The sequence below is a fragment of the Herpailurus yagouaroundi genome, unplaced genomic scaffold (assembly GCF_014898765.1).
Source record: "Herpailurus yagouaroundi ecotype Mexico unplaced genomic scaffold, PumYag 77, whole genome shotgun sequence".
In the NCBI taxonomy this organism is placed as follows: domain Eukaryota; kingdom Metazoa; phylum Chordata; class Mammalia; order Carnivora; family Felidae; genus Herpailurus; species Herpailurus yagouaroundi.
This window is the reverse complement of record NW_024412388.1, coordinates 47,178,968-47,188,497: the sequence shown is the minus strand read 5'-3', so window position 1 is coordinate 47,188,497 and position 9,530 is coordinate 47,178,968. Positions and strand designations below refer to the sequence as shown.

The 9,530-nt window shown below is 40.9% G+C and overlaps 1 protein-coding gene across 15 annotated transcripts in view; it reads left to right on the top strand.

The window, feature by feature from the left end:
• Positions 1-9,530, top strand: part of DAB1 (DAB adaptor protein 1) — a 1,153,213-nt gene that overhangs the window by 329,329 nt on the left and 814,354 nt on the right. The gene's annotated exons all lie outside the window — the stretch shown is intronic.

Below are 9,530 nucleotides of genomic sequence, written 5' to 3'. Positions count from 1 at the left end.
AAAAAAACAAAAAAAAAAAAAAAGAGAGAGAGAGAGAGAGAGAGAGAACGTGGAAGAGACAAAGAGAGAGGGAGAGAGAATCCCAAGCAGAGAATCCACACTGTCAGTGTGGAGCCAGATGCTCATGAACCCTGAAATCATGACCTGAACTGAAGTTGGACACTGAACTGACTGAGCCACCCAGGCATCCTTGAAAAATGGAGTTCCAAAGCAGAAGCACTTGGAATACTGCTAGGTTCGTTGTGGGCACTCAGTCTTGACTACAATCATCATGCTCATCACCATCATCATCATCTGATTGCACCAGAGGCTTTCAGATGGACCTAACTGTTGAGAGCAAGCAGGTGAGGGTGAGGGTAGGTTATTTAGACCATGTTTCTGCTCTAAATGATGGAAGATCTTGTTACTTACTCAAAGCACGGTCCCTTTGCCAGCAGCATGAGCATTATCTGGGGGCTTGTTGTTAGGAATGAAGCCCCTCAGGCCTCACCCCAGATCTACCAATTCAGAACCTGCATGTTAACAAGAGGCACAGGTAACATTTGAAACACACACACACACACACACACACACACACAAATTTTAAAAATTGAGAACCACCGATGTAGAATAGTGATTCTGAGTCCCAGCTGCACATACTTGGCAAAGGCACGGAGTCCCGAACCAGAAACCCCTGCAGGTGTGGATTGTGGGATTGTGGCATTTGTAACACGAAGAGGTGGGAGAGGAGGTGTTGTGCGAGCAAGGCCATGGGAGGAGGACGGAACCTCAGCCTCTGACAGGTTTGCAGTAGAGAAGCCAGGTCTGTGGTCATGTTCTGAGGGAGTTCAACATGGCGGCCATGAGAGGGCCGGAGGGAGGGGGTGCCAGTGCAGGTGGATTTCTGAAAGAAAAGCCTTGACTCAGAGGCAGTGAAGGTAGAGAGGAGGAAATGAGTTTGAGGATTATTAGAAAATGGCTCCGGTGGAGCAGGACTAAACATCAGAAATGAGGAAGGCAGAGGAGACAAGCATGACTTAGGGAGTAAGTTGGAAAAGCTACTCTCTGGAAATTTTTCTTCATAACCTTTTTTAAAAGTTTCTGTCCGGTTAAGTTTTCCTTACCTTTCTATTTTATCCATGTAGGGATTTCTTGCAACACACTGAAAAGACGTCTCGGATTGTTCCCTGCTGATGAGGGTGTGGAGACAAAATGTCCTGTTGGTTTTCAAGCGGTGGTGGCCATTTTCCATCTTGGGCCAGTGTTTTCGGCTCTCTGTTCAATTAGAGCAAAACGTCCGTTCCCCAGATCACTTACAGAATGAGTCACCCCATGCAATCAAAGTTTTCAGGTGGCTGAGGGCTAATGTGTTATGCATGGAAACATTTAAAATATGTTTTGGGGGATACATTTTAATGCATTAATTTTCACAGGTTTTGTTTTATTTTGAGCAGCGGGAGCTTTTTTTCAAGTAGAAAGGTGGAACCCCAATATATAAAACAGAATAAAGAGTTGCTTCTATTAAAAACAGAAAGGAGGGGGCGCCTGGGTGGCGCAGTCAGTTGAGCGTCCGACTTCGGCTCAGGTCATGATCTCACGGTCTGTGAGTTCGAGCCCCGCGTCGGGCTCTGTGCTGACAGCTCAGAGCCTGGAGCCTGTTTCCGATTCTGTGTCTCCCTCTCTCTCTGCCCCTCCCCCGTTCATGCTCTGTCTCTCTCTGTCTCAAAAAACTAAATAAATATACAAAAATAAATAAATAAAATAAAAAAAAATAAAAACAGAAAGGAGTGGGCCAAGCCTCTGGCACTTGACTTTCTCAATTTATCCATAATTTGTTCCCTGAGAGTCCTCCACAGATACCTTGCACCCCATAGAACAGTTTGAAAACCTTGTTTTATTTTTTATTTTTTTTAAGTTTATTTATTTTTGAGAGAGTGAGCATACGTGAGAGAGGGGCAAAGAAAGAGAGAGGGAGATACAGAATCCGAAGCAGGCTCCAGGCTCTCAGTTGTCAGCACAAATCCTGACGTGGGCTTGAACCCAGGAACTATAAGATCATTACCGGAGCCAAAGTCAGACAGTGAACCAACTGAGCCACCCAGGTGCCCTGAAAACCTTTATTTTAAAATGAATTTATTTTCAACTGATTTCATAAACAGAAGAATCAAATGTAATTTTTTATGACTGGGGGCTTTGTCATTAGTGTCATTATTATGATATGACTGAGTTGGTGCAAATAACTTCCATTGCAAGTGACAGAAATCCAATGTGAACACAAGAAAAATTACGCATTTATTGGCCCATGTAACTGGGAAGTCTGGAAGTAATGGTCCTATATCAGGTGTGGTCATATCCAGGTGCTCCATGACTTCATCAGGGTCCATCATCTCTCTCCATCTGTGGATTCTACTTCTTTCTGTTTCTAAATGTGTCATAATTTAGCAATATTTATTCCTGCCAAAGGGCTCTCTATTCTTATGGCTAACAAGATGATTTGGGTGGTCTCAGGTGAAATCTTCACAGGTCTTGGAACAGAGGCTCTTCCTTAGTCTCCATATATCAGCTCTTGTGGAAGGACTCTTAATCCTGCCTGGGTTTCCTGCTGACCCCTAAGGCCAGTGGGCAGATGAGTCACTGTGAGTGACGGTTCCTTCAGAATCCCACAGGATGGGCCAGCTATAACAAGGATGTTGTGCAGACCATAGCAATATATGTCTACTATGTGCTGCAGGCTCCTTTAAAAAAGTAATTCATACTGTGTGCCGGGCACTATTGCAGAAACCAAAGATGAAACACAGAAAACACCCAGAATTGAGCATGCAGGTGCAAGGGCATATTCATCAACCACAGACCAACATAATGTGATGCATTGTGACTGAGGGGAATACACAAAAGATTCTGAGAAAAATGCTCATTGACTGAATAGACAAGTGGTTAATTGTGCCAGAGGAAATCAGGAAAGACTTGACATAGCAGGTGATAATTGATGGCCTTTGCATGGCAGAGGAGGAGAAAGGAGCAGTTTAGATGGAAGGAACCGAACATGGAAATGGATGGGGGTATGATTGAGGTTGGACAGTCAGAGGTGAAGAGCTAGGGCTGTGCACCTAGCAGCAGAAGTGACTGACTTTCCTCAATTTATCCACACACCTCCTCCACATTCACGCCCTACTTCCTGAGCCTCCCTTCCTCCAGGAGGGGTATTACCCTTGCAAAAGCTGGAGAGATGGTGTGTTTCCATGGATGCTGTCTCCTAGACTGCAGACCTGCTGTGGCTTCCGTCTCTAAAATCCTCAGGGCAGCACCACCCCTCTAGGTAATTACCACCTACCCCTCTGCCCTCCATCAAGGGACCGTCCCCCTCTTTCTTCTCTCCCTCTCTTCTTTCTTGTGTTCTGTTCTTTCTGTTTTTGCTCCTACACTTTTCAGCCTTCTTAGGAAAAGAAAGATCGCCCCTCTTAAAGACCATCAACCAATCAGAGTATTTCTTTAGTCCAGTCATTTTTCAACCCAGGCAAGCTGGAAAGCTTGTAAAAGTTTTCCAGTGTGCAGGCTCCACCCCCAGAGACTGTGATTCGCTGGGGCAGGTTGTACCTGAACTTCAGTAAGTAGTAAGATTTCCCCATGTGACTCTACTATGCAGTTTGAGAACCACTCCTTCATTCTATGTGCAGAGTGCATCATGTGATCAGTGGGCTAGTCTCTTGATGGCCACCAAGACTTTGCTATGGTCAGACTTAATGAGATATTCCCAGGTTTGTTACACTGTTGTCCTGTTCATAAAAATCATAATTTAGTCCTATAGACATCAGATTTTGCAAATCCGAATCAAGTATAGAAAAGATTCTGTCACTTGAGAGCATCACATTTAGTAATTTTAACGGTTAAGACCAACATGGAAATTAGCTTTCAGTCATGGAAATACATTGACTAACACACAACAGAAAACATGGTCTTATGGTACACTAGCTATTGATGCATATATACATTAGTGCATTGGATATACTGATACTGATATCTCACGTGCTTATAATAATAGCCCTCATTTATGGAGTGCCTACTTTATGATAGGCAGTAACTATACTGCAAGTTAGTTTCCCTCAAATCCTCAAGATAATGCTGCAGGTAGAAAACTCCAGGCTCAAAAAAGAAAGGGAATGTACCCAGGATAACACAGTTACAGGTGCTAGAGCTAGGATCCCTTGCTAGACCCTCTGAGCCAAAACTCCCATCTCTATACCACAAACTCCTTTATCATCAGTGACAATGTGCAGGGAGCTTGTTGTGTGTGATGGGCGCCCAGGACCATGGTTATCCCCCTGTAGGAGAATCTGTCCCCAGAACACTTGTACACACCGAATAACACTTGCTGATTTGACAAGTGAAATATGATGGCGGCTTGTGTTAATTTGTTGTTTTTTCAGATGTTGGTTCTAATCAATTTCCTTATTTTGAATTATCAGACTTGAGTGCATTGTATTGGGAGCAATTCAAAAGACAAGGATGGGTTGGTTTGTCTCTTTGAACTTGTAAGCTGGGGATGGGGAAAAGAATCATAAGCTTTTGAGCTTTGCTTAGTATTTATGTACATATCAGTCATTAAGGTAGGGAAGCACAAACTCCCAGTCATCCTCACCAAAAGATTACAAAGCATGTTTTGTTTTTTGTTTTTTGTTTTTTTTCAGTTGGTCAAAAATTGTGTCTGCTGTTTTGCATCTGGGAGTAAAACTGAGCTCACTCGCAAAATGTCTGTTTTGATAAATCGAGAACAAAAAGACCAAAACTAATGGCTTCCACAATGGAAGGTGCCCTGGGAAATATAATACAGAATAGTGGAATCAGGGGCTTGTTTACTATGATTCTGTGTATCCATCTGATGGGGAATATAAATAGTTTTCTTTACACAAAGGGACCCAGGGAATAGTGAATCAGAGAATAATTGACTTGTCTTGGTATGTTTGTGAATGTGCATTTTTATCTGATGGCAAATATGCTGTTGGCCTTTGAGTCAGTCACCCACCACAGAATTTCCTCAGCCTCATATGCACCGAGAACGAGTGCCCATTCCCCCCCTCCCCCCACCAAAGAAAACATTTCAAATTAGCATTAATCAGCCAATGTTGTATTTGGGGCCCTATGTGAAAGCCACCTACTGCAGCTGAATGCCATCCAGCAGGCAAGAAGTGATTTGCAATATAATTTAAATTAAGAGTTGGTTTCCTTTCCCATTTAGAACACACCAGTATGGAAAACTGATTGTCAGTCATTCTGGTGATGTGCATCAACTTGGCTATTCACTCAGAAAATGAAGTTTCCTGAGACACCAGCACATTTAATTTATTTTTTTTCCTCTGTGAAGTTAACTTCAGCTTTTTAAATACAATGACTATCCAAACCACAGAAAAACGAACGCCATTAATTTTAATGCTCATAATGCAATGGAAGGAGATTATATTCAGTTGGGATTTTTTCCCCTTTAATAGAATGTTTACTTGCCCCTCTTCTTATGAGTTAATTATTATTTTCTTTCCATAATATTCTGTTTATATCTGAGCTGCCTAACAGCGTGTCTGTTAATGTCTTGAGTTTATGAATTGCTGGTAAATCTATCATTTTGCAATGTCTATCACTAAAATATCAATAGCCTGGTAGCACGGGGAGTGAATATGTGACTGATAGGAATACAGTGAATCCCTTACAGAACCCTCTCATCTATTTTTATAAAACATTTAGTTTTAATAGGGTTTCTTTTCGATGCTTTGATTGGAAGATTGAATGACTTCTCAGTGAATTATACAGGAGTGAGTTAAGAGTTGTTAACTTTTCTTATTCAGGTATTTTTCATTCATCTTTTTGATCACTCACTGGACACTAAGAGAGCGCCCCCATTTATGCAAATAGTGTGCTAAGTATGAGGGGTTAAAAATAATTAAGACCGAGTCCCCATCTTTGTAGAGCTCTTAGTTCTAAGCAGGAATCACCTCACAGGGAGATGAGGGGTACAAGTGAATTGGGCATAAGGTAATAGAGGGTGTGAAAGAGAGAACTTTCCCTGGGAAGGGAGCCACCAAGGAAGGCTTTGCGTAACAAGAGATGCTAGTGCTAGTTCCTACAGAACTAGGCATTGAGTTCTTCAAGTTGGCAGTGGAATAATGAGTGAGGATGGGAAAAGGCAGTATAGGCAAAGGGAATAGCGAATGCAAAGTGGAGAAGCAAGCCTTTTCTTGGAACCTACTATATGCTATTTAAAATAATAATAATAATAATAATATAAACTGGCATATACATATCCACCATTTTCCACATATTGTTTCAAATTCTTATATCTGCAAACTCAAACCTTCTAGTAACTCTTTGAAGTTGGTATTATCAGCATTTCCTTTTACAAATTAAAATTGGAGAGAATTGGGAACCATATCACACAGCAGATAGGATCAGGACCAGTAACCCAGGTGTTTTCACTCCAGAGCCTACAAGTTCAAATACTACGCTTGTGGCCTCTTTGCTCTTCAGTGAGTTCAGTCCAGCTGTGCACACAAGACGTTTTAATAATGACTGACATTCAGGACTATGTCTAAGTGCAGATGATAATGGTAACTATCATAAGTGAAGAGAATTATGTGAGATATAAAATATTATGAAATGCTTAAAACAGTGCATGGTGTATGATAAGGCATTTGTTAATTGTTAGTATTATGATGATTATGTCTTAAAAGAAGTAGAGCCCAATAATATTTAGGAATCCAGTAGTACTTAGGAATTCAAATCACTCAGGGGTAGTTTACTGCAGGAGGCATCATTCAAGAAACACTGTGGAGGGGCGCCTGGGTGGCTCATTAAGAGTCTGGCTTCTGATTTTGGCTTAGGTCATGATCTCACAGTTTGCGAGTTCAAGCCCTGTATCAGGCTCTGTTCTGATCGTGCGAGCGTTCTTGGGGTTCTGTCTCCCTCTCTCTTTGTTCCTCCCCCACTTGCTATCTCTCTCTCAAATAAAAATAAACTAAACAAAAAACAAAAAAAACAATTTGTGGACTTGGTGGCATTTGATGTAGATCTGGCTGGCTTAATGGTAGAATTCCTATAGATAGGATTTGGGGACAAAAGAAATATTTCTGCAAGAGAGAATGAAAGGCAGAAATGCAAGAGAGAATGAAAGGCAGAAATGAAAGGCAGAAATGGAAAGGAGAATTCCATCATACTTGAAAAAGGTAAACTAATTTGATGAAAGCAGAAGGTCTGCAAAGAGAAGCAGGAAGATTTCACAGATAGATAGGAATTATTTACAGCTGATGATATTTTTTGAGTGTTTAGGCATTGTTCTTTGCATTACTTAGTTATTGTAAAACATTTCCTGGGGTCATGTGCTCAGTTTTTGTTTTGTTTTGTTTTGTTTTTTCCATTTGAAGAAAATGAGATTAAGAAAAGTTACATAACTTGATTAAGGTCATCCAGCTAACCAAAGGTATAACTTGGACTTGAACCCAGGTTTGTGTTACTTAAAGTACCATACTTATTGGACCACACTACCCTTTAAATTTTGTAGCTCTGACCTTTATTTCTTTTTTAATTTAATTTAATTTAATTTAATTTTTTTTGTTGTTGTTGTTTAGAGAGTGAGAGAGAGTGAGTCCAGGAGAGAGGCAGAGGGGGGAGAGAGAGAGAGAGAGAGAGAGAGAGAGAGAGAGAGAATCTCAAGCAAGCTCCACGTTCAGTGTGGAGCCCAAGATGGGGCTTGATCTCATGACCTTGGGATAATGACCTGAGCTGAAATCAAGAGTTGGATACTTAACTGACTGAGCCACCCAGATACCCCAATGTAGCTCTGACATTTTTTTTCTTAAATATATTTATTATTTTTTTATTCTCAAATTAGTTATCATACAGTGTAGTCTTGGCTTCAGGAGTAGAATCCAGGGACTTGTCACTTAGTTATAACACTCAGTGCTCATCCCAACAAGTGCCCTCCTTAATGCCCATCACCCATTTTCCCTACCCCACTCCCCCATCCCCATCAACCCTCAGTGTGTTCTCTGTATTTAAGAGTCTCTTATGGTTTACTTCCCTCTCTGTTTATATCTTATTTTTCCTTCCCTTCCTGTATGATCATCTGTTAAGTTTCTCAAATTACACATATGAGTGAAATCACGTGATATCTGTCTTTCTCTGACTGGCTTGTTTTGCTTAACATAATACCCTCCGGTTCCATCCATGTTGTTGCAAATGGCAAGATTTCATTCCTTTTCATTGCAGAGTAGCATGTCATTGTGTGTGTGTGTGTGTGTATATATATATGTGTGTGTGTGTGTGTGTGTATATATATATATATATACACATATATATATATATACACATATATATACACACATCTTTTTAATCCATTCGTCAGTTGAGGGACATCTGGGCTCTTTCCATAATTTGGCTATTGTTGATAGCGCTGCTATAAACAACAGGATGCATGTGCCCCTTTGAATCAGCATTTTTGTATCCTTTGGGTAAATTCCTAGTAGTGCAATGGCTGGGTTGTAGTGTAGTTCTATTTTTAATTTTTTGAGGACGCTCCACACTGTTTTCCAGAGCGGCTGCCCCGGTTTGCATTCCCACCAACAGTGCAAGAGGGTTCCCGTTTCTCCACATCCTCACCAGCATCTGTTGTTTCCTGAGTTGCTAATTTTAGCCCTTCTGACAAGTGTGAGGTGGTATCTCATTGTGGTTTTGATTTGTATTTCCCTGATGACGTAGTTTGATTAACACATCATGACTATTTACAGGATAATGTCTTTCTAGTGAAAGGGGTAGAAGTTCTGCATTTAGAGCACTATAGCCCTACACTTTCCCATTTATAGCCTGTGTCTACTTTCATTAAGATGGAAAGAACTGGTGTCTCTGATTCACCATGCACGTACACACACCCCCTCAGATTTCCTTTTTGTGTGTACCTGTTATAACATGTACCATAGATAACATCCCACCTCTGGAATAAGAGCTAGTGGTTAAGAGTTTGGGCTTTGAAGACCACTAGGAGCCAGGACTAGAACCACAGCTCTGCCCTGCATAACTATGGTCATAAACAAGATTCTGAAGTTCTCTGTGTTGTAGTTTCCTTCTGTGTCTAGTGACGATAATAATACTACCTATATCAGTGGGTTGCTGCTAGGAATAAAGGGATTAATACATATAAAGACTAAAAAATGTACTTAAAATGCTCTGATCATTAGTATTAGCATTATTGCCATTATTATGCCTTATATGTCATGTGTCTTTATTTTTTTATTTTATTTTTATTTATTTATTTTTTTTAGAGAAAGAATGTGAGAGCATGAGCAGGCGAGAGGAAAGAAAGGAGAGAGAGAGAGAGAGAGAGAGGGAGAATCTCCAGCAGGCTACATGCTTAGTGGAGCTCGATCCTCACAGCCTGGGGATCATGACCTGAGCCAAAATCAAGAGTCAGATGCCCAACTGACAGAGCCACCCAGGCTTGCCTAACTCCTGTCTCTTTCTTTCTCTTTCTTTCTTTCTTTCTTTCTTTCTTTCTTTCTTTCTTTCTTTCTTTC